Genomic DNA, 23,667 nt, shown 5'->3' with positions numbered 1-23,667 from the left:
TTACATGAAAACTCTGGGACGATGCTGAATCCCATATCACTATGAAATGCACTCATCTAAGTTCTACACGTTAAAGATGCACTATATGATATCGAACCTCCATCTACCCTATCGACATTTCTCCTAGGATGCATTTCCACCACTTCTTTCTCTTCCCCTTAAATTTTATCTGCACAACCTTCTCAACGACTGCCCCAGCTCTAACACCGCCCAACGATACTCTCAAATAATCGACATAGCCTTTTACCTATCGCAAACCCACGCTCAAAGAGGAAGATACGAGCTCGATCCTCGAATTTAGAGCTTTCAATACGTTTACTTTCCCTGATCCCCGACGTCTACGCAGATACTGTCACGAGAAATGCGATACTTTTTACAAGTTCCGTGCCCGCAAAAGAGAGTGAAAAACTTGGTTCACTTTTAAGTGAACGACCGGCGAGGCACTCGTGACCTTTCGAGAGGAGGAGAAGAGCACGAATCCTAGAGAGGGCGCTCTTGAGAGCACGGTAATATGATCTTCGCGATACTTTTTCCTTCCATCTCTCCCGCCCACTTCCTTCGCTTGCACCGAGGACGCCAACAACGTCTTCTGACGCCGCGCCGCGACTCAAACAATTTTCACCAAACGCAATTCCCCTCGAGGCACGTGGCGGCAGCGGTGATTAGGAGCTAGGATAAAGAGGGTGGGATAAAATCCAAGGAAGCTATTAACACTTCTTGGTTCGGCGCCTTTTACATTAGACTAGTCTCCGTGGACGGCCATTTTTAGCATTTTTGCGGGGAAGGTACAAAATTAATCTCACACTCGAGGACTAATACCTGTTTTTTGAAGACACGTTTTTATTATCCACATACAAAACATATTAATTTTTTTCAAGAATGAGAACTTGGTTCAAAGAGTCACTAATCACAATGCCAAAACACGTAAAAATACGTGACCGTACCACCACCGTTGGTTGGGGAAACAATTACTTCTCTATGAACAGAGCTTAATGTGGTAAAATTGGAAAAGAAATAACTTATTTCAAGCAACCAGGGAGTAGATTCATGGCTTATTAATGTTAAGGTTCTTCACTTCATTTATTTTGGTCCACAAATTAATTTACTGTAATCATCTCGATGTCACAGATTAAATTCAAAACGATGGTTTTGCAATTTTCGCTTAGCTTCTTCAATTTATTCCTCGAATTTGTGGAGTTCCTCACGAAAATAAAAAAGTCGACAAAAAAAATCGGAATGCTCACCAAATAAACTCGAAGATCCAACAAAATTGAAGGATTAGCATTGTTTCCTGATTAAATCATGAAGTAGCGTAATAATTAGCTTTCGAGATCGAGTTGAATTTGTAAAATCTATGTGAAAAATTACAAACATAAAAAAGGGAAAAAAATCATTACGATCGATCAGGAAATGTTCGCGGAGTATTATGCATATTGGCTCTCACATTCAATTCGCTCATTCGGGCTTCATCAACATCGGAACCAATGGCGAGTAGTCACTACTACTTCTTCTATTTTGTCGAGTTGGCAAGAGTGGTACGAGGCGTACTAGAGGCGAGTCCGATGAGCGAATTTTATTTGCGGCGCGCCAACCAGTGCCGTAAAGGAAGGAAGCCACAGGTCATAGGTCAGCAAACTTTTATCTTCCCCCTCCATCCCCCCATAAATAACCACGTATTGCGATCAAATGAATTCTCGAACCGAAGTGAAAGTAACACTAAGTAAATGTCAATGACGGAAAAAATCAATTGCGATCCGTTCCAGACAAAATAACTCGCTACGCAAAAAAAATAGGCGGTATAACAGACACAATCACATTGAATTTATAAAAAAAGGCATTTGCAACTTAAAAAATCATAAACAGATTTTACCACTCACTTTCGACGATTTATTTTTTCGCAGATGATGATGGAAAAGAATATAATATCGCCGAAATGTCCATACAATTACATTTACATATTCTCTAAAATCACCCAACGCTGACTGCTGGTGAATGTGTACACAACGTGTAACAATCAAATCATGTAACGTCAACAAAAATTAGTACATCACAAAGAATAATCTCCAAAATATTATTCAGATGCGGACTTAGGAGAGACAATGATTTAATGAGTGATTACGGCGTAAATATTTTCATATGACCACCTCAAAATAAATGTTTCCAGACGACAATTATTAGGACGAAAAAGCAATTATGTAGTGACGATGAATCTTTTCTTTACAACTTTCATGACGGAACACAGAGCCGTATGATTTATCTCGAGTTATAAGAGCTTCTTAGGAATTTGAGAGACACAATTTATCTTTGACGTTCTGAGAAAATCCCGAAAACAAAGCAAATACATAGAACCAATACGGTGGCCGATATTTCCTGGCAAGAGCCATCGAGTCCATTTTTCTGTTACCCGTGTACCATACCCTAATAATAGCCGGAGGAGTGTCTTTCAAATGCAGCCAAAGATATCGATTTTAAGTACTGGAACATTTAACATCAAATTGCTTATCCGTGCTCCGAGTGAGCAATGGTCAGTGGACCGAGAAAGTTTCACATCAAAATTCCAGTCACGCAAAAGACCTGGTGGCGGTCCACTCCGTTCCAAGAATAGCCACCAGAGTCTAAATTCTGGTCCTGGAGGACGGGCACAATACGCACCAGGCACGGCCTATCAATTACAGTGACCGAGTTTTAGCATAGGAGAGGATAACTAATTTACTGAAATTCTAGAATTTTTTCTCTATTATCGGTAAATTACTCATTATTGTATTACCTAGGTAATGCACGTAATAATTGAATACATGAGTGCAAGAATCAGATAATAACCGAAGGTGAAGAGACGAAATGAGAAAAAATAATGATTCTTGCACTCAGAACAACGTTAGTTTTTAATAACGTCCGCTGCACTTATTTGGGAAATACTATTGAAAAAAAAAACAATGCCTACTAGAAAAGAGGATGAGGCGGTGATTTCATGGTAAAATTGGCAGTGCCGGGACGCACTTTCCTTAATTTTCTTTAGAAGTGAAATATTACTCTGTGTGTTTTTATCAGAAGTAATAATTTACATTTTCTTACTTATTCTTTTTGTTTTGGTTGCGAATGTACATTGGAAATATTGAGGCAACAAAATTGATAAAAGTGGTATTTGTCTTTTAAACGGCGTTCCGGCACTGGTTAAGAAAAAGATCACTGGGATGAGGGGCTTCATGTGTTTGTGGAAATCTTATTTTTACAAAAATTGGTCATTATCTGGTTCTTGCACTCTGGTCAGACTCAAGACTTCCGCTTTTGTATCCAGGGCACGGGTGGTTTTGAATGCGTTCCGTCCATGCTATAAAAATGCTGGCAATGTGGGGAACCTGTTAGCACAAGAGATATTATTATTATTGAACGTGGAAAAATATCAACTACCAATAAATTTGTTTCGCGGAGCTAAGTTTGGTTTTCATAAAAAACAACGGAAGCACGTTAGTGCAACGCCTCCGACGCAGCGGCTCCCGTAGATCAGTCGACACCGACCGAATCAAATATCTTGTCCGTCTTATTCGCACCATGTCCAACCCTGCAAACGGGGTCGACGGCGTGCGAAACTCCCTACTGTTTACGCGCCGATTGCGGCGAGATAAGACCACACAAGTAAGTAATCACCCCCCCTTCACTCCCCTTGCTTCCCAGCATCGCGCAGACGGACATTCACGACTGGCAAATATTTACCTAGACGCGACGACGTATTTACCACCGCGCCAACACATTCACGGCAGGGATTATTAGGATCGAAGAGTTTAAATCGGGAGCCGCCTCCGTCGTCGTCGTCCGGAGACGCCGCCCGTCATATCGCCACCCTCTCCCAAAACCTACCTCCTCAACGCGTGCGCCGCGGAAATTATGACTGCCCCGTTGAGGACCCACCGCCGCGCAGTTGAGGGCGACTCTAAATTCACGCCAGGGATATGGACGGACCAGAGGGGATGGTGGAGTAGGCAAGGCGTGAGGGCGGACGTTGAAGTGAAGACAGCGGGGAGGTTTTTGAAGGGGGGGTGGGGCTGCCAAGGAAAGAGGCACAATTCTTAGGCTACCCGCGAACAAACATAAAACCCAACCCACCCCAGGATAATTCGGAATCACATCAAAATCCACATCACAATATCGATATCCATTTTCTCGGATGTAATATTACTTAGTTGATTGTTGAATCGATCGTCTGTTTTGTCATGGACACCGATGTAAACGATGTACCATTCCCTCATTAAAGTAAGCACCATAAATACAACTAATTTAAAATTTTAAATTATTTACCATGGCCATACTAGAAAGTTTACCGACAACAGATTTGACAAAATTAAAATATCCATGCGGAACATGATTTTTTTCAAAATCTTACGCCTACTCATAGTGATACAGAATAGTGCCTTTAAAACTAGAAAAAAGGATGACTTCAATCCGGAGAGTTCGAGGACAGCACAAGGCACCCTCTCGTAATAAACCCAATCAGAAGGAGGAGCAGAGCAAAAATGGCGACGAAGAGATGAGACTGGCGACTGTCGAGGAACGGGAGGGGAGACGGGAAGTCGTGGACTGACAAATGACGCTCAGCGGGCGAAATTGACACAGCTTCCACTTTAATTCGACCGAGGGAAGAGGAGGAGACGAAAGATGATTCTGAGGGTGAGAAGATGGAGAGGGTTACATGGGATGGGAGGATGTAGGCATCGAAGAGTTGGGAAAAAAACGCCTATTTTCAGACGAGGAACTGCGCACAAGAGCGACTGTGAGAAGAAGCAGACAGTATGTAAGTATGTATCTAAGTAGTAAGTATGACAATGAAGAGTGACGAAAAATGTTTCTCGAGGAATGAAAATTATTTCTTCCATTTCCGAACGTTTATGTTAACCCGTAAGTAATCGCGCCGGGTTTCTATGACCCGTGAGGTTTTTTTTACTGAATAAAACTTATATTCTGTTTAGCTTCTGCCATGTTTTAGCCATTTTGTTCTGATATTTTTACCAATATGCTTCCCATGTAATATCATAACGAACTTTTCTCTTTATTTCCATGCCTATTTGTGTCCGGATATATGTATGCATCTATCATAATCTAACGTTTTGACCCGACGCGAGTGTTACATCTTGAAAAATTCCACTCTACGACTCTATTTCTAATTACAAAAAAACATTTCTTACCCGATATTGTCCGTTTCGCTATTTTTGTTGCTTTTCTATTCCATAGCATATACTACCTACTACCCGCTCTTACCCAATACGCCGTTTTGTGTATCTTGAGAAGAGACACGAAATTTGTGAAATGAAGCATGGTATTTTTAAAAAAATCCATACAAGACAAGCTAATAAAACTTAACACGTGCCACTGCAATGGCTATCCCCATTCCTGCAGCAATGGTAGGATGACAATAGAAAATAAAATCTCATGTGGAAATGGCCACGTTGAAATTTCTCCAAACGCCCAAACAATAAAGGAAACATGGTTATTCCAGGGTCAGGCTCACTGGAGACCGAGGTGTCACGCGTTTGAAAGAACAAAAGAGAGTGGAGTGAAGGCGGGAAATGAAGAAAAGGGAGGGGAGGAGACGTCGAGGGAATGCGGAAGAAATAAATGCAAAGAACAAGGGAAGAATGGAAGAGAGGAAGAATGGAGGAGTTACGCGTGAGGAAGGCGACGCAGCGGAGGAGAAAAATTAGGAATGCACATAGAAACGGCGGGGGAAACGCCATTCTGGAGAAGAAAAAAAGTATCAGAGAAAATTACGGATGATATTCTTGCTAGAGTGAATGAAAACTAAAGAAAACTACGATCAACCTTGATTATTCGAGAAATGCATCAACAGATGTGTTCCAGTTGACTTTCTCAGAAGAAAGAAATAACCCATTAGGCAATAAAAGGGGGATAATAAAACTACAGGATTATCTTTCATTGGGTCACAGGACTTCACAAACGTAAATATCATGGGAAGGACGTAAATTTCTCCGGAAAAAAGCCATGTAGCCCAATTCACTGTTTAACCTCAGTACTTATCACCGCAAGCAAATTAAAATGTGAGGGCGAAACACGTGAGAAGTGAAGAGTGGGATCGGGCGTAAGTTACGTGATCACCAGGAGAAAAGAGAACAGTCCAGTAAAGATTGTATATTAAAATTCTTCATACATTTCCTTGTACAGTCCGTATCTAACTTACGGCGAATTAACCCGAGACACAATACTGCGATAACGCAACTATCTTCAATTTGAACAAATACGGAGCAATGATACACATGGTGGATAAGGAGAGGCAGCTTCAATGAGATACGGATGATATAGAACGTTTGGCTGGAGCAAGTTTTTAGCGGGGAGGGGGTGTTGATGTCAGATTTAGGGACACAGACCGAGGTGATCGGAAAGAAGCACCTCGTAAACCTATCTTGACCAGTAGAATACTATATACACGAAGGATCAAGTTCCCCATGAAAAATAATTGGGTTTAGCCGGGATTCGAGCCTGTATCTCCCTATTGTCGATCAAGCGTGTGAGCCAATTATACCACCATTCCATCTCCTCAGAACGAATTCCCTGACCCGCAATCGGGAGATCCGGGTTCGAATCCCGGTTAAGCCAAATACATTATCATGACAAACTTCAGTCTTGGCGTATCTAATAATTATAAACGTTAAAAACAAAGGATCGCACACGTCACCAGTCAGGGAAGAAGCCCACATGATTCGGCCCAGGCATTGGGCGTACACAATGGATGGGAGAGACGAAACAGTGCACGACCGTGCGCTGGGGTGGAGAATAGGAGGAGAGCAAAGGAAAGAGGGACTCCGGGAGAGGACCAAGGGTGGGGTGCCAAAACCATAGTCATGATTTAAAAGCTGAAATGGTAAAGGGGAAGGGAGAAGGAAGTGCGAACGAGTGGTTTGGGGAAGGGGTCCGTGCAAGAGAGATGGAAAGGGAGCACGGATCCTTCTTCCCCATGCGGAACTTCACGACTCGTCGGCGTCCAAATTGCTGGCGCCAGCCCCCTTCTGCCTCCTCCATATGAAAAGCAAACACAGGGTGGTAGGGGGGTAGTCGGGACTATAAGGGGGGGGGGGGCAGGGAAAGAGAGAAAAGGCCCTCTGCAAGCTCACGCGAGGACCCCCCCTCCTAACCCCCGCTGCGAGGAAGGGGAAGAACGAAGAAGTATGAGACTACAACAGTGCAATATATCGATGGGAATGCACGATATTAGTGGGGGTTAAGGTTACGGCCACGGCTAAAGTCGGAGGAAAAATGATAAAAAATGGTATTTATCATACACACAAGATGAGGAGAACAATCAAAAAATTAAAAACGATTTGCGTAATTATGGTTGAATGTAAGGCTAGTTTGATAGATAATTAGTCAAAACTATAATCGACAGCTATGGGAAGGCAATAGTAACAATCCATACATGGCAACTACTGAGAAATATTGGCCGATTATCCGATTAACGGTGGCCAGTAAAAGAGCAACTGTTAAACTGTATACAAGAATGTGAAAATCAAAAACGACAATCGATGGCCATGTTCTCAGTATTTATTCATGTCCACCACTGAAATTGATCCGTCGACCTCAATAAGTGAGAAGAGCAAATTTGATAGCGACTACCTAGGAACTCGCAAGACAGAAAGGAATAGACCCGTCAGAACGTAGTTCGTTACTTTAATACTCCTCTGTTCATATTAAGATGATGGCTGTCTCACCCAGCAATCAGCTGCTTGCGGAGTTGCACGTGGAAATTAAATCCACTTAGGGGTCTATAACTAAGTGTCTACATTGCAAAGCTATGAGCATTTACACCACCGTCGTGAAGGGATCTCTTCCTCCGCCCCTCCCATTCAACAATTCAAACAGAGAAAGAAGCATCAGGGCCTTGTCATGCGTTCCATACAACGCAGAGTCGCACCCACACTCGTGCGTAATCTCACTATGCAGTTTCCCAATGCACCCTCTTACCAACACACCTCTCCTCTAGCTAGCTCTTCTGTCATTTGGAAAGTTTTACCCTACCAGGGCACAAAGTGAGAGGACCGTGACAGCAGTGGACTTGAGAAAAAGAAGTCGGGAAGGGATCTAAATTAAAGAATGTTCATGGGTGATTAAAAAAAACTAAGTTGTCCCGCATGAATCCACATTCGTAAGAGAGGCCGAAACACTTTTTACGGGCGAAGCCAAAATCAAACTACGAACCAGAATAGGTAGGGTTGAGAGAGAAGTATTCATAGCTTACAAAGATTAGACATAAACAATTATAAAACCCGTAATAATATAATTTCACAATTAAAACTAAATATATCAACCGAAGCAAACTTAGTGAAGACAGCGAGCCAATTATTACTATGCTTAAAAAAAAGGCAAAACAATTTAGTTTTATAAATTGGGGAAGGATTAACCCCAGTAGTATGCAGATGATACCAAAAACCCTAGCTTTCGTGTGGTAGGGAAATACATACCGAATGAACGTAATTCTTAAAAAAAATACATTCTCAAAAACGCTAGAATAAAACCCTAAACAGATGCCGCAGGAGCCACCTCGTGTAACAAACTTCGTCTGCCTTTCTCCTCGGTGTCTTCCAAAACTACACCCTTTCCCTAATTTCGCAGTCTAATTATCAACTTCTTAGGAACCACAGACACTCCACGGCGTATTATCTTCGAGCAAGTAACAAGACTACGGGCTCTAATTGGACACGCAAAGGTGGCATTGGACTGACGCACACCTGACGCCGAAAAAATATCGAACGGACACGGATTCCGAGCGACTAATCGAGAAATACTCGAAAAACGAAAACTAATTAGTCTCGCCGCCACAGCCCATTACGATTTCCCATTTCGTTACCAGCCTTGGCCATAAATTTTACAGTATATTACAAGGTACAGATGAGTTTGTGCAGTCATTACGAAACAATGTTCATTTGAGCGTTGACAACGAGTGAAACAAGATTTAAAAAAAGCGTTTTTCCCGACTGTTTCAAAATGCTGTAACGATCAAGAAAACAAATACATCGTTTAATTGATGCAAACATTGGTTCTTCAAGGTCAGATGATTATTAAATAAAAAGCTACAGAAATGAATTATTTTAATAATTCGAAACTTTTCACAGATATTTTCACGAAGTCAACGACAACACCCAAAAAATATGCGCGAAAATATTTAATATTTGCATATTAATATTATAAATGCTTCGCTTCACGTATTTTTCGAACAAAAATATTACTACAAAGGTCTTACTACGCTAATTGGCACTTTTCGAGCGTCACATGCATTCCGCCGTGTGTGCCTCCCATGAGGTCCTATATTTTTTTTTCTCGCCGGCAGCGACTTCGTTGTCAACGTATCGATAATCGCCGTCAACGTCTCATCCCCATCTTCACCTGTTGATACGCTAACTCGTGAAAAACATACCTACCTCGTGGCACGTGTCTCCGACCAGGAAAATAATCGACGAAACGCCCGAAAAGATATGTCGAACCGCGTCGTTAGCGTATATTCAAAGCTTGGAACAGGTGTCACCGCCGCCACTAATTCATGCGCAAGGCCCAGGTGTGAGGGCGATTGGAAGCGTCCAGGGGGATGGCGGCGCCCGAAGCTAATTGCCCTCCTGCCACCAACCAGAGAAAAAACATTCGGAGCGAGAACTGAAAACGAACAACTGCCTAGCGTCTTCGTGGAGATGTGATCACGACGCATCCCAAATTGAACATTCATATTCCGCTAAGGATAAATTTGTAAACAAAAACATATCTGGCCTAAAGTAACGTCCCGTAAAACACTACCCTATGGACAAAATACCCCACACGGAAAAATGGATACGAATGAATGATACCAATCCACCAAAGATAGAGACGGCATTTGTATATTGTGCTCAAGCTATGGATTAGAGATTTACTATAAAAAAATATTGAAAACAGTTATAATTCTTCAGTCAAATAGATTGTATGTGGCGGGTCGTCGAAGATTTGATTAAATTATTATTATTCCACCCATCCTCATATTTATTAGGGTTTGGAACAAAAAATGATTCTGTTATTCACCATATTAAGAAAACATAAAATTAACATGTTAGACTATGAATTATCGAATATGTAGCTGACTAGAGCACGTTTGATATAAAATGCTCAGTAAACTCAACATCGGACATCGTTCAATACCGACAAAAATATTTCCCACAGCGACGATATCAAATACGGCAGGCAAATACACGCCAAGCCAAATTCGTTTCAGGCATGAACAGCATTCCAAGTAATCACCAGAACTGGAGATGGATAAAGGACTTTAAGGCGGTATGATATGAATTACATTTAGCGAACGTAAAGTAGTTTAAAAAAAGACCTTCGTATAAAAGGATAAGGGAAAATAAAGTAATCGTGGCGTGAAAATAGACCCGATACACAATGCCAGCGGTTATATTGATGCATAATCAGCGCATTCGTAGCTGCTGCTGCTGCAAGTGCGAATCCTAATCGGTCGCCTTGCTTGCCATTATTCCCACAGACTGGCGCCGTGCATTGATTTGTTTGCCGTCGGCTCATAGGCAAACAGAGGTCTCCGTCTACACATCCACTTCATCAGCTGGGCTTAAAATACCCTTCCTCAACGGTTAGGCGATTGTAACTCCATCCCCGGACCGGATTATATGGGGGGGAGTAAATAACGGGGCCAGGCCAGACGCTTACACATCAATATTGCGATTACGACACCGCGGCACGTCGAGATGGTGAGACCTCAGAGGAAGAAACCGACGGACGTAGACACTACAGTGTCCGTGACAAAAAGCAAGACTCCAAAGTTTAAGAGGCAATATCGTCCAAACGAGGAAACCAAATTCAAAGCGGTAAAATGCATAAGAGGGACTTTCATGACTACGTGCTGGATTACATACTCAATATAATCCCACTCGAAACTATTTCTAGTACATGCTTATTTTTTTTCGAGTAAGCACCTAATTTCTTTGGAGCGTAAAATCTAATAGCCACGCTTTCAAAGATTGGTAGGTATTACCGTGATTTCTCTCCCAACATCTGCCAATCCTGACAGAAGAAAGGTAGGATTTTCCGTAACTGTTTACAGAAAAAAGATTATAAATATTAATGTACGTAATTTCCTGGAGATCACTAAAATTAAACAAGTTGTCGTAAACGATGCAAACCTGTGCTAACTTCGAAATGAATAGCTCGATTGAAAACTGAACGGAACTACATATTGTGTGCTCTAAAATGAAAAAAATATATGGAACACTTAGAGAAACTATCATTAGAATGGCCAATTCTCTTCGTTAGGCATCCGCGTTTCACAAAGTATACGCAGCGTCAGGAAAACCTCAGCACGTTTCCTCCGACGCTTGGACGGAGCGCAGCACAGAGGAACGGACATAAAAAAAGAATAAAAAGGCAGGCAGCTCATGAAGCGTCTGCAGTATCATACAGGAAAACAGATAGGAAGGACGAATGCGACTCCGAACTAACCGAGGCGCCGTCAAGAAGGCGCCAACCTTGGATAATTTTAATGACTTTATCGTCCCGGACACCTTAACTGGGGTACGCTCACTTTCCTCCCCTCCACTCCACCTTGGTTACTGCATGCGTAGACATAAATAGCCTAGTCGAGGCTATGACTGCCAAGAGATATATATATATAAAAAACACTTTCACTGACGGAGGAGTTTTTGCGATTAAAAAAATAATACCAATGGGCGAGTGAAAGCTCTTACACACGCCACAGTAAACGATTTCAGATTTAAAACCTTCATAAATTTCTAACAAAACGCGTTTCTATTTAGGAATCACAATAAAAAACGAATATCACATCACGAGAATAAAATATCATTAAACAAGCAACGATATAAAAGAAGCCCTTCATTCAAAAATTTTCATGAAATACAAGTGCTAAGTTTCTAAACGTTCATTTAATTAGCTTCCTGATGATAAATATTATTAATGCTACCTGAAATTTATCGCTGCATGTACAAAATTTAATAAACCCTGGACAAAATTCTCATTAACCAGATCCCAGAATAATCTAGTCGGCTCATATAGTGTTTCATACCCTTACCTATGTTAGTAAAAAAAGAAACCCATTAAATGAATCTCATTAATTTCGGTGAATTAAAAATACAAAGAAAAAGAAAAATTACGACGCGAATACTTTTAACAGCCTAACATCATGCTGAAAAATGACTCGTATTCAAACTCTTGTCAACACACATAATTCATGCAAGTATACAACGTTAACTTGTCAATTTTTTTGCACCTCCATCAAATTTCCTTCTTTTATTACAGCAATCAAAGAGATTCAAGCTCAATTACTAGCCAATTAACAATTACGGTTGGCTTATTACGACATTGAAATAGGCAAAGAAAGAGGCGTGAGAGAAACCTAGACCCTGTAGTTCACAAGTCAATTCGTACATCAATGCGAATTCACGCGCAAAATTGATGAAAATAAGAGTGAGGGGAAAAACGGAAGCGGAGGGCATTGCAAACAATGGATATCTTTGAGGGAGAGCGGCGGGCATGACGAACCCGGGGCCATGGTAGACGCGGCACCACGGCACACGAAAAGATACATCATCCCTTCCATAAGGATGAATAGTACTCAGTAACACTCCCCATCCGCGATCTACAGGGTGTTTCTGGATGAATCTGCAATACTTCAGGAGGTGTTAGGGGAGACAATTTTAAGCATTTTTTTGTCCATAAACATGGAGTCACAACTCCATAGTTACGGCAACAGAGTTATGGCAACGCAAACATTTTATAGATGCACTTTAACGGTTTTTTTTGGGAATCCAGAGATTTTATTTAATACTAAGGAGTTTAAGGGCATTGAATAATTAACGCTGGACGAAAATGTGCGATTATAATTATATGAAACAATTAATCTTGAAGTGGGTGAGATAGCGCAATCGTATTTTTGATACTCGCTCAAAGCTCTCGTTTAATTAAGCTCAAAGATTCACAAACGAGGCACTCACGATTCCCACACAACTTCCGCAGTTTTTCGTAGGATGCGACTGATAATACATGGTCCCCAGACTGGCACGGGAGGAAGGAGCAACTACATGCGTGCGAGGGGAAGAATGAATCCTTTATCTATTAAATGTGAATAAGAGGTGCTAGGATCTCCTACTCACATTGATTGGGTCCTCAACTATTATTATCATTCGAGACGGGTGACCAAAAGCAGACGTCTCCAGTCCACTTTTCCGACATTACGAGGGGTTTGTCAAGAGTTCCGTCAACACTCGCTCTCTTCCCCGAGAATGGAGTCCAAAAAGGCCTCTCGATGGTCAAATTAGTTGAGGAAACAATGACCGCGCCCTCGGGAAAAAGGAGGACGAAGGACGGGGGTGGGGGAAGTCCTAAAAAGCTATAGCACCAGGTGTTTGGTCGCACCGTCTGGGTATCCTCCTTTTCGACAGGAATATTTCGGGAGAAAATATCGTGGCTTTACAAGGCTTATACCACTCACTCACTCACTCATGGGCGGACTTCCTGAAATCCTCTGCCGCGCGCCCTCCCACCTTTTAGGCCTTTCCAGAACTCTTGAGTGACCCACACCCTACGAGAAAAAAGGGGGAGGGAAGGGAACAGTCGAGCACAAAGAACGGAAAGGCGACCGGTTGACTGACTATCGGAAGTGTGAATGCTACTCGAAAGAGTCGCTGCACAAAAAATAGAAAAGATGATGATTAAAAAAATTATTCGTAAATTCTGGCCTCTGAGGTCAAGACCAACGCCTCCTTTTCCCGGGTTCGCGAGTTAGGGTCCAGCTTCTGTGATTATCAGCCTGAGGAGAGGGTGTTTGAAATCTCCTAATTATTTCAGCCCCCAAGGTATCGAGGTAAAGACCACCAATAAATTCGCAGGGGAAAAAAATAATTAAAAGTTATAAGAATCAATTGTTGAAGTTCTTGTAGTTACTAAAAATGTCTACGCGTGAGTTTTTTTAATGATTATAAAAAGTGTTACTGGGGCAAATGAATTTTCTTGGGAAATGAAAGGCCTCTTAGCATTCGCTATAGATGATAATATCACCTATGTTGGAACGTGCACGATAAGAATATCTATATTCAATTTTATCAAATCTATAGGTTCTCACTCGTTTTTACCAATAAAAATGGGACTAATTAATTATGGTCACGGCAAGACAAACTAAATACTCGCCCGAATTTTAGCTCAATCGCAGGCACTTTTTTATGACATTACAGAGACACTTTCAATCGTTACTTCATCTCAAAATTAATAAAATTGTATCCAGGCAAAGAAATCAATCCAGGCTATTTTCTTTATGAATCTCAGTCATACACTAATCATCCGGAACTGAGCGCCAAGAGTTGTAAATTATCACCCGGGAGACGGGCACTGACGCAAATCGAGCAGTTTGCGGCAAAAACAAAACACACGCGGATGAGAAATGGCAGGGAGGAGTTTACTACTTGGTTCCCCGAGAGCAACAAGTCAAGGACGGACGATGCGGATTTCGCAATGGCACGGGCTACGCTGACCGGACCAATGAAGGGCACTTAATGAGCAAATACTGGCGTCGGGACCTCACTACCAGACAAACATGCAAATACAATGTATGGAGTCAGAATTTAAAATCTGGCGCGTGGATAATTCACACCGTCAATGATCCGGATTCGACTCGATGGAAAACAATCCCATCAAATGACTACTCGTACTTGTTTGTCTAGCATTCACGGCATCCATTTTCCCAAATTCAAAAACAAAAATATTTAAATAACTTATATTTTAATCATCTGCACACTTATTTTAAAATTGTTGAGTACATATTATGAAAGTTTCTGCCTCTCTGTTTTAAACTGACGACTTATAACGACTATTGCATTAATTCATTTCTAAGATCTCGCCAATTAGAGAATTTCGGAATAAAGAAAAGACTGACGCTCAAGAGGAAGACGAAAGACGTCTTCGTACATCAAATTGAAATGTAAAATTCTCATGGCATGGAAAGAAAGAGAAACATGGGACACATGGGACGCAAATTGCCAAAATATTTGACTGAATATAAGTTTTATTCATAAAAAAAAACTCATACAGACCCGGCGCGACTACTTAAATCCACTCATCAGTTTATTTTGTCAGCCGGTCGAAATAAGCTCACTGACAGAAAGAGACGGGTTCATTAGGGAAATTCAAAATGGACGCATATTGTACGTTAATTACATGCAAGAATCATAAAAGTAAGCCGGAAATGGCACTGCATAGCTTCATTTAATTTTCCTTCATCCAAAAAATATGCTTGCCACGAAGATTCATCCTTTCTATCAACGTCAATCATAGAAATTGAACATCATTACATTCTCACCTCGTAACCACCCAGTTTAGCTATTTGGCTACACGTAATATTCTGAAGAAACAATAGATGCATCACCAAAATATTCCACTGGATTACTAAATACAAAGTACCTATCTACTTAAAATATGTGATCTACGTACCAGCAGCCGAAGAGGCTTAAAAGTACATGGACCGACTTAGAAATAAATTCCCTATCGTTTGTTATTTGTTGCATTGAAATTGATTGCTTCGTTTTAGACACCAGAGCTCCTCAAACTCGGGTGTCTTGCCTTTTTTTTAATACAGTGAGTATCTTCACAATCAAGAAAACAGAAAATTTTCTGGGATGAAATGGGTTAAGGGCTAACCATTATTCAAGCCTAAGAAGGAGAGAAAAACAAGGGAAGGCGGAGAAATCGTGGAGAGAGGTGTACTAGGTGAACTAACTCGACGGGACCTCCAGACGGTATGAGCGCCGATAACGCCACGTCAATTTGTCAGCCGGCGGAGCATTAAATATGGGAGCTTCGTAGTCCAAACAAGAAACAGATAATGAATTCCCTCCCTTCGGTTCCACACAACAGCGCCATTACGGGCGCGCATTTTTTTTTCGAAACGATATTTCCAATCTCTAAGGGCGAATGGCTGAACACCCAAATGGAGGGAGATGGACTTAACGAATGAAAGCTATGTCTCTAATCTCGTGACCCGTGAATTAATTTTCCTCAGTTCAGCGAGAGATATTTTTTCAGGCAAAACGCGTTCAATCAAAAGGGACACGCACGGCGCACCACAGCTACGTTTTCATTAATCAAGATACCAATCTTTAAGTCAATCTCTACGAATAATACCATTCATACAAAAACTAAGCATTACAATACCAAGATACGTGAGCTCTCGAGAACTTAACGAACACAGTACGATTTTCTGGGTGAATACCGTCAACCAGGCACTTGGCCAGAGATTTTCTTTGGGGTTAGTTCGGTTGCCAACACAGATTTTTTTGTCAATTCGGAAAACCTTACATTTCACTAAACCATCCACATATTTCGTTTGCATATGTCTGAAAGTTAAATTCACCGTTCGCTAACGGCAAACATTACGAAATGCAACAATATCGAAAAATGAAGTGCCAGAGGAGAGATGCCTATGGGCTGGTGGCCTCCTCGCTGAAGTATTGCGAAAAGTCGCCAAACGGAAAAAAATATATAGGAGCTGAAGCCCTCAAGGCACCCTCGCTACGTGCCCGCCACCATTTACCCATATATTCGTTCCAGTGATATAATGCATATATGGATCGTAAATAACTAATTCGGAAACAAGTGTACTCAGTTACAGGTAGAACGAACTCGGGTACATTTGAACTTAAATAAACACTGGCAATTTTCCACGATTAAATTTCAAGCGTTTATTCCAATACGGAAAAAAATCCACTCCATCACGCTCGGATCTTCGGATTTTATTCGAGTGCATTTGGTCCACTCCTGCTCGAAAAATCTGTGGGCGCGGGGGTCTATTCGTGATTCGGCCCCCGCAGGTGGGGGGCGCCCGTATCGGGCCCATCCATTAAGAGGGAAAACGGTGGTGTTGCGGCCACGAAAGAATGCACGTCGCCTTCGTCGTCGCAGGGGTCAGACGGACGCTGCGCTCGCGCGTATCGACCAAGGCATTCGTCAACGCAGAGTGACCCGTCGCCGCCGCCGCCGTGGAAGGCAGGCAAGCATGCATATAACAACGGGCTCACCTTCGCGTGCTCGAGGCGATTTAGAGGGCGGTAAATGGGCTCCGCCCAACCGGGTTCGATTCCCGAGGGAACCAAACGTGGCTCGCCACCTTCTTCCCTCGCCGACTTCAAATGGACATAAACACACACTGAAGGGGACGTTGACCAAGGACCAGTGTTAGTGATTCTTCAATGGTTCAAATACTTATTGAACGCGGAAATAATAAGTTATGGAAAATTAGATTTTATTTCTTGCCGTTAAAATTCTTCCAATTGGCAGACAACCACAAAATTAGAGGTCCTCTGCAAAGTTTGAGGACTGTTGACGTCATGAACTTATATAGCGGCCGCTTGAACTAGAGGAATCATAAGACCGATCATAATGATTAGCCCCGATAAGTGAGGGAGGAACGCGAGTGCGACTAGTGTTAGACCACAATCCCTGTCTTGACAAGAAAATGTGATCAGGAAAAACTGATATACCATTAAATAACTGCAATTATCTTTCATTATATGATAAAGGCATCTGAGCATGGATAAGCCGAAACAAGAATTCAGTGATTAGGTGTGATGTCTGTGTCATGGCAAATAAATCTAAGGTTGGTGATATATCGTCTGTATCTCTCTGTGTCCCAATGTAAGAGCCATAAAATATTTTTTTTCCTAACACTGAGGAATGCTAAGTGCTGCCGGGAACATATTTTATACTGTAGGTAAAACTAGTGCAACTATGATGGCTGGAACATATGCATCACGCGTTTAATATTCCGAGGTGTTGAATTCGACACTGACATTTTCAGGTTAGAAACAACAATCCGTGAAATTTGAAGACAATCGTCGACCGAGTTATAACCGAAACTATTTATAACGGAAATAAAATACGATAATATAACCGCAGAGTTTACAACTGACACTGAGCAAGCACGAGAAGGGAAATAACTCCACTCCAAGTTCACCGCAGACAGCATAAACTCATCTCGCGAGGCGCCAGAGAAGACCGGAAAGGCGCCGGCGTTTTATCAGCGAGAAACGGTATTTTTGGAAACTGGAAGAAAAACAATACCGAGACCGGGAGATGTGTGGTGAGGAAGAGAGGCTGTACATAGCTTCCGAGTACCATTGTGAGTACACATCGCATTTACAATCGAGTGGACGGATACGCTAAAATATCTCAGCGGAAAAATTTGCGGCTTCAGATTTCGAATACAGTATTCATATCAAATCTGGAGCTAAAATTGACGGATGCAACAGGTACTATAAAAATCAACTTTAAATAATCATGCACCAAGAAAATCAGCATACAATGACACGCATTAAGTCCTGAAACTGATTATTTGGCTACCTGACGACTAAGCCTGTAATTAATAACACTGAAACGCGGTGTACCTAAGTACGAAAGTATAATTATAGGGGTCATTATTGACAAATGAGGAGTAGCCCTATTGAATATAACTAGCATGCAACATGACTATGTTTGAGGATAAGGACCCACAGTGAGAAAACTTAAAAGATAAAATCTATTATATGCTTGAAATGAAGTAAAGAAAATGACAATATGACGCCGCCAGAGATCCGATAAAAATTTATAATGAAGAACCGACAAAAGAAACGAAGGGAAATTGAGTATGCAGTAAAAAAAATCTTTTCGCACCAAAACATGAAGAAAAGAAAAAAATGAAGAATGATAACGGAAACTGGAAGGGTAAAATGAAAAAAATACAAATGCGAGCAAAACAAAAACGAAGTCAAGGAGACAAGGAGAAACAAAACCTATTTCATGACGATGCCGCATAGTAAGTTGGGAAAAATAATTGACGGGTGATAAGGGAGGATGACAGGATAAAATAAATGAGATGAGAAACCAAGGACGGAAAGAAAAACTTTCGTGAGCTAAACGGAGGATAAAGAGAAAAATATAAAAACCTTGCGCCGGGAAGAAACCTAAAATCTTAGATCCACAGAAAAGGAAAACGGAGAAGACAGGATACGACGACAAATAACTCTGAAAAACACTGGATATGACAATATAAAAATGTAGAAACTTATCTTTGAGTTGATATTTGTAGAGAGAAACTAACGCTATCGCTACAAAGGATCAATCAATAACATAACGAATTTAAGCATAAATAAAAGACTTTTCAGAGAAGACAGGTGGGAAAGAGGGTTGATCCCAAAAGATGACGACAAGAAAAGCTACAATAAGCATGCAAGCATATGCTAGCATACGTCAATCACGTCACTAAAACCCCTGAAGTGGACTAAAACAGTCATGGTATGCATGTAAAGAAAGCCATCGTAAATATCTGGAGGATACGGAAGCTATGGAAAGGAACCTATCATGGCTGTCATCGGGTGATTGTTCATCTCTGTAGGTGGCTTGCAGGGTAAAATATACATCTACATCTACTCAATACTCTGTGACCCACCTCTAGGGTGTTTGGCAGGGGATGTTCAATCACGAGCAAGAAGCATGCAAGAGGATTTCCACGTTCACATCACACGGTCATCAAAATGCTTACTAACAAAATATAAGTCCACGTTTATGCAAAGGCAAAATTTGCCACCACTCATGTAGATGTAGATAACTGATTGCTCGTCCATACGAGAGGTAGGTATAAATTTAATGACTACGACACTTATAAATATCTACGGCAATGTCAGCTAAAGAGCGAAACCAATTCTATGCGGCCGGCTAGACTTTTAGGAGAGGACGGACGAAGTTAACGCGAACGGAATATGTGGAAGAAAAGATGGAATAGGAGACGTGGGGAGGTACCCACACACTCACACACGAGAGGAGTGTTCTACCAAGTTGGCAGCGCCGACGTCGGACATCTTTCCTTCTTCCTTGCCCTCCACAAGGCCTGCCCCCCCACCCCCAAACCACTCTCCGCCCCTCCCTACTCCCCCGCCCCCGTTTCCCCTCCCCGCCAGCCGCCACGGGGGCAAGCCGCCGTCGCCGCCGCCATCCAGACTGGCGCCAGGCCTGACGTCACTTCCGTTAGCCGCCCCAAACCACCTCTCCGTCGCCGCCTCACGGCCATCCCCACCACCGCCAGAGACCCCACCTCCCCTCCCCCCCCTCTCTCCCTCCCCCAACACTCTCCTCTCGATGCGGCTCCCAACTCAAGAGGTGGTTGAAAAAGGACGGAGGTTTTTCGGAAGAGAGGCAGGCGGAGGAGTGGTGGTGGTGTAAGAGCAGCTCAGAGAGAGAGAGAGAGGTATGGGGAGGGCGGAGGGGAGGCAGACGAACAAGAAGAAGAGGCTATATAGTAGTAGGAGAGGGAGCTGGTTTTCCAGCACGCACATGAAGAAAAAGATTGGAAAAATGGTGAGGAGCAGCAGACGGGAAGATAGTAGTGACTCGTGAAGGCGGAGAGAGAGAGAGAGCCTTAGAGAAGAGGCTGGAAGAATTCTTAGCGAGTGAGAAGATGATGCTGCCAGCCACCAGGGCGAGGCGAAAAGGCTTTATCTACATAAGACACCCTCTAGCCCCGTAAAGGCCGTTATACACGATGAATGATCATGCGAATGAAATTATTCGCCGTGTGAGACGGAAAAAGTCGCGAATGAACCGTCATGCGCATGATCAATCAGTGAAAATTAGAACATGTCCTATTTTGCTCGCATGATCCTGTGAACGATAACGCGATCATTCAGCATAATCATTCACCGCGTATAGCGTCCTTAAGACACCTCAACAGGATTAGGAGAAATTAATGAGAGGGTAATGTGCCATGGAAGAACACACACAATAAGGAGCATTGCTCGAAGTTTAAATTCGTTATACATTAAATAACGTGCAAGCAAAAAGTTGAGTAGCTTACCGCGTGAATTTGTGAAACTGCTTCACGCTAAAAAACTGTAAGCATGTTTCATTAAGTTTTTTTTTTCAATTTTAACCAGGTTCCAGCACTTTCGTTGCACCAGCCGTTAACAAAACATAATAGTTAAAAAAAAAAAGGAAATGCACAAATTTCAGTTTCGTCCAGCATTCATTGAATAAAGTTTACTTTACTCTATTACTTTTAGAAAGAGAAACGATTGCAAATACCAATTAGTTTGGCAAAATATCAGTTTCAATTTATTCAACTGTCAGACCTAGAAATGTAGTGAGCTATGACGCTATGCTGCGTGGGAGTGCGAGGCATAATTTTTCGGGGCTGCGGTGGTGTGGGTCTCGTGAGGACACCTCACGCAGGGCAGAAAGGGTTATTCGGTCGACCACGGATCCCTCCCCCTCTCCTGAGTCTGGAACAGACAGTCGGCGGACCCAGTGCCCCGTGAATGCGGCTCCCGATCGAAGCCGAAAATAGTGGGCCAATGCAGTTCTAACTTGAAAAGACCAAATAAATAATACCAACTGCCCCAAATTTCGCGCTTCAGGTTAATCTAATAGGACTGAATATGTTCGCCCTAGTTTGAAATGAAAATAATTTTTGTAACACGAATAAATGTGAAATTAACATTTTTTCATTTCAACTGGAAGAAATTTTACCAATTCACGCCGCAAACTACAGTATTTATTGCTCGACGAATTTTTATTTCGGGAATTGCTCCTTAGTGTGCATACTTCTATGACATTTCACCCTCTCATGAGTTTCAAACACTTGACTACGGCGTCCAGAGACTTTAAACCCCCGTAAAATAATTAATTTAAAGTAATTTTAAAAAACTAGCCAGTGAAAAGTTGACTACGGGCAGACATCTCTTCATACATGATTAAAATCCTGCAAAACAAAATTAAACCGAAACAAAATTCTAATTACCCAAGTCCGAAAGTACTGTCTCTGGTAGCTTTAATGATGGTTAACACTCTTCTGCCAACTAAAATGATACCTTCCTAATTACCTTGCGCTTCATTACTTATCATCAAGGGTAAACAATTCTGTCATTTGGTTTGGCTCAGATCCCCATTTAAATACTTCAAAACATTAATGGGAAAATGCAAAATTTTGTCCTAATACTAGGGTGGAGCCTGGCACCATTCAAAACGTTCATTTTTGCCTCATCGAACAGCAAATAAAATAAAACTTCAGGGAATTCCTCATCATCGCCTACTAGGGCGCTGTTCTGTCAGGAGAGGACCGATGCAGAACCACGGGCGGGCGGGCACCCCCAGGTGGCCCCAGCCACAACCTCAACCAACACGGGTCTCCTTTCTCCCGGCTTGATGCCCTCCACCAAAAACCAATAGTCTCCATCATCCAGTCGGGTGGAGGTCTGGCGGGGGGGTGAGTGAGGAAGACCAAAGTATTGGAGTTGGGGGAGAAGGGGAAGGAAGAAAAAAAAGGTAGAGGCAGTGTTGAGAGGGTTTGGGATGAGTCCCGGAGAGATTTTGGAGCACGCGTTTAGCATTTTTCAAAGGACCCCAGCAACACACAAGCACACAGGCCCGCCAACAATGGGACGGCGCGGAGGGCCCAAAAGGCCCAATGGGAAGCAAAGGTGAGGGGGAGGGGGAAAGTAAATAATAAAGAGCATTTAAAATCGCCGAGGTTGGAGCGATGAGAGAGGAAAAAAAGAAGGAATGGTTGCGTGATATTTTTTTTCGGCCCCGTTCAATGGTTTTCCCCATCAAAGGACACAATAGGTCCTTTTCGTGGGCATTAGCATAATCTCACCTCCGACCCAAATTGACTCCCTCCTATTCACGGGCCTTTCAGGGAGAATCCTGAGGCCCTCGGGTGAGTGTGGGGAGAATGGCACTGCCAAAGTTACGACTGGTGGTGCGGAAAGCCGAGGGGATGAAAACAGCATAGAGCTCATCATCGGTTCGATTGAAAACTACCGGGCACCTGATTATCACTCACTCAGTGATCCCACCCCGAAGTTGGTGTTAAATACGTGAGGATAACGCTTTACCCAGACTAACCCACTGGCGTGTGAATCACGTGCAAACATGGTGAAGGGGTGGGCAGTTACTTCCCGAGTGACTCCTCGCAGTTCCGAGGATTTTTGTTTCGGGGTTTCGAAAAGAATTCACCTGAATTTGGGATTTAAACCTGAAGCATTTCAATCAAAATCCAAGCGCTGTGCCAACTAGGCCACCACGTTTCCCTTACGTCTGATGGCAAAAATTTTATAACTTGGAAATTGTGTTAGTAAAACTTGCTCAAATTGACCATAGATAGACATTTTATTCTTCCCCTCAGGACTTGGGATTTACAGCGAAAATGTACCTAATAATGTATCAAATTAATTATTCAGATTAAAAAAATCCATCGAAGGGCGGTAAAATTTCAAGGCCCATCTCCTATCTGCGTATGAAGGATATTTTTCTCGACTTCAAACTTCAATGCTTGAGATTACACTTAAGGTTATTTAAAAGAAATTAAGAGATACGTCCATAGATAGGAAAAAAAATACGAAGTCAAAATGATAACCCATTCCCTAGCTCAAGAGCCCAGAACACGGTGGGTGTACAAATGACCGGGAGAGCTATCAAAACAAATATAGCGGAAGTAACGACTGTAATATTGTTTTCGGGACAATGTTTGAAGTGGAAACCGTTCTCGAGCAGTATTGGAAATGGGAAGGAAAAATTCATGGAAGACAACATACTTCTTAGTTCTTCTACACCACCGTTCGCAGCCGTAAGTCACAATGCCAGCACACACTCAAGAAGATAATA

The 23,667-nt window shown here is 42.3% G+C and overlaps 1 protein-coding gene across 1 annotated transcript in view; it reads right to left on the bottom strand.

Annotated features, from left to right (window-relative positions):
* The window catches only part of LOC124164799 (mothers against decapentaplegic homolog 7), a 293,882-nt gene that overhangs the window by 234,530 nt on the left and 35,685 nt on the right, over positions 1-23,667 (bottom strand). The window lies entirely within an intron of this gene.

The sequence above is a fragment of the Ischnura elegans genome, chromosome 1 (genome assembly GCF_921293095.1).
Source record: "Ischnura elegans chromosome 1, ioIscEleg1.1, whole genome shotgun sequence".
Classification (NCBI taxonomy): domain Eukaryota; kingdom Metazoa; phylum Arthropoda; class Insecta; order Odonata; family Coenagrionidae; genus Ischnura; species Ischnura elegans.
Note: the sequence above shows the minus strand (reverse complement) of the source record. Positions and strands in the feature narration are given on the sequence as shown.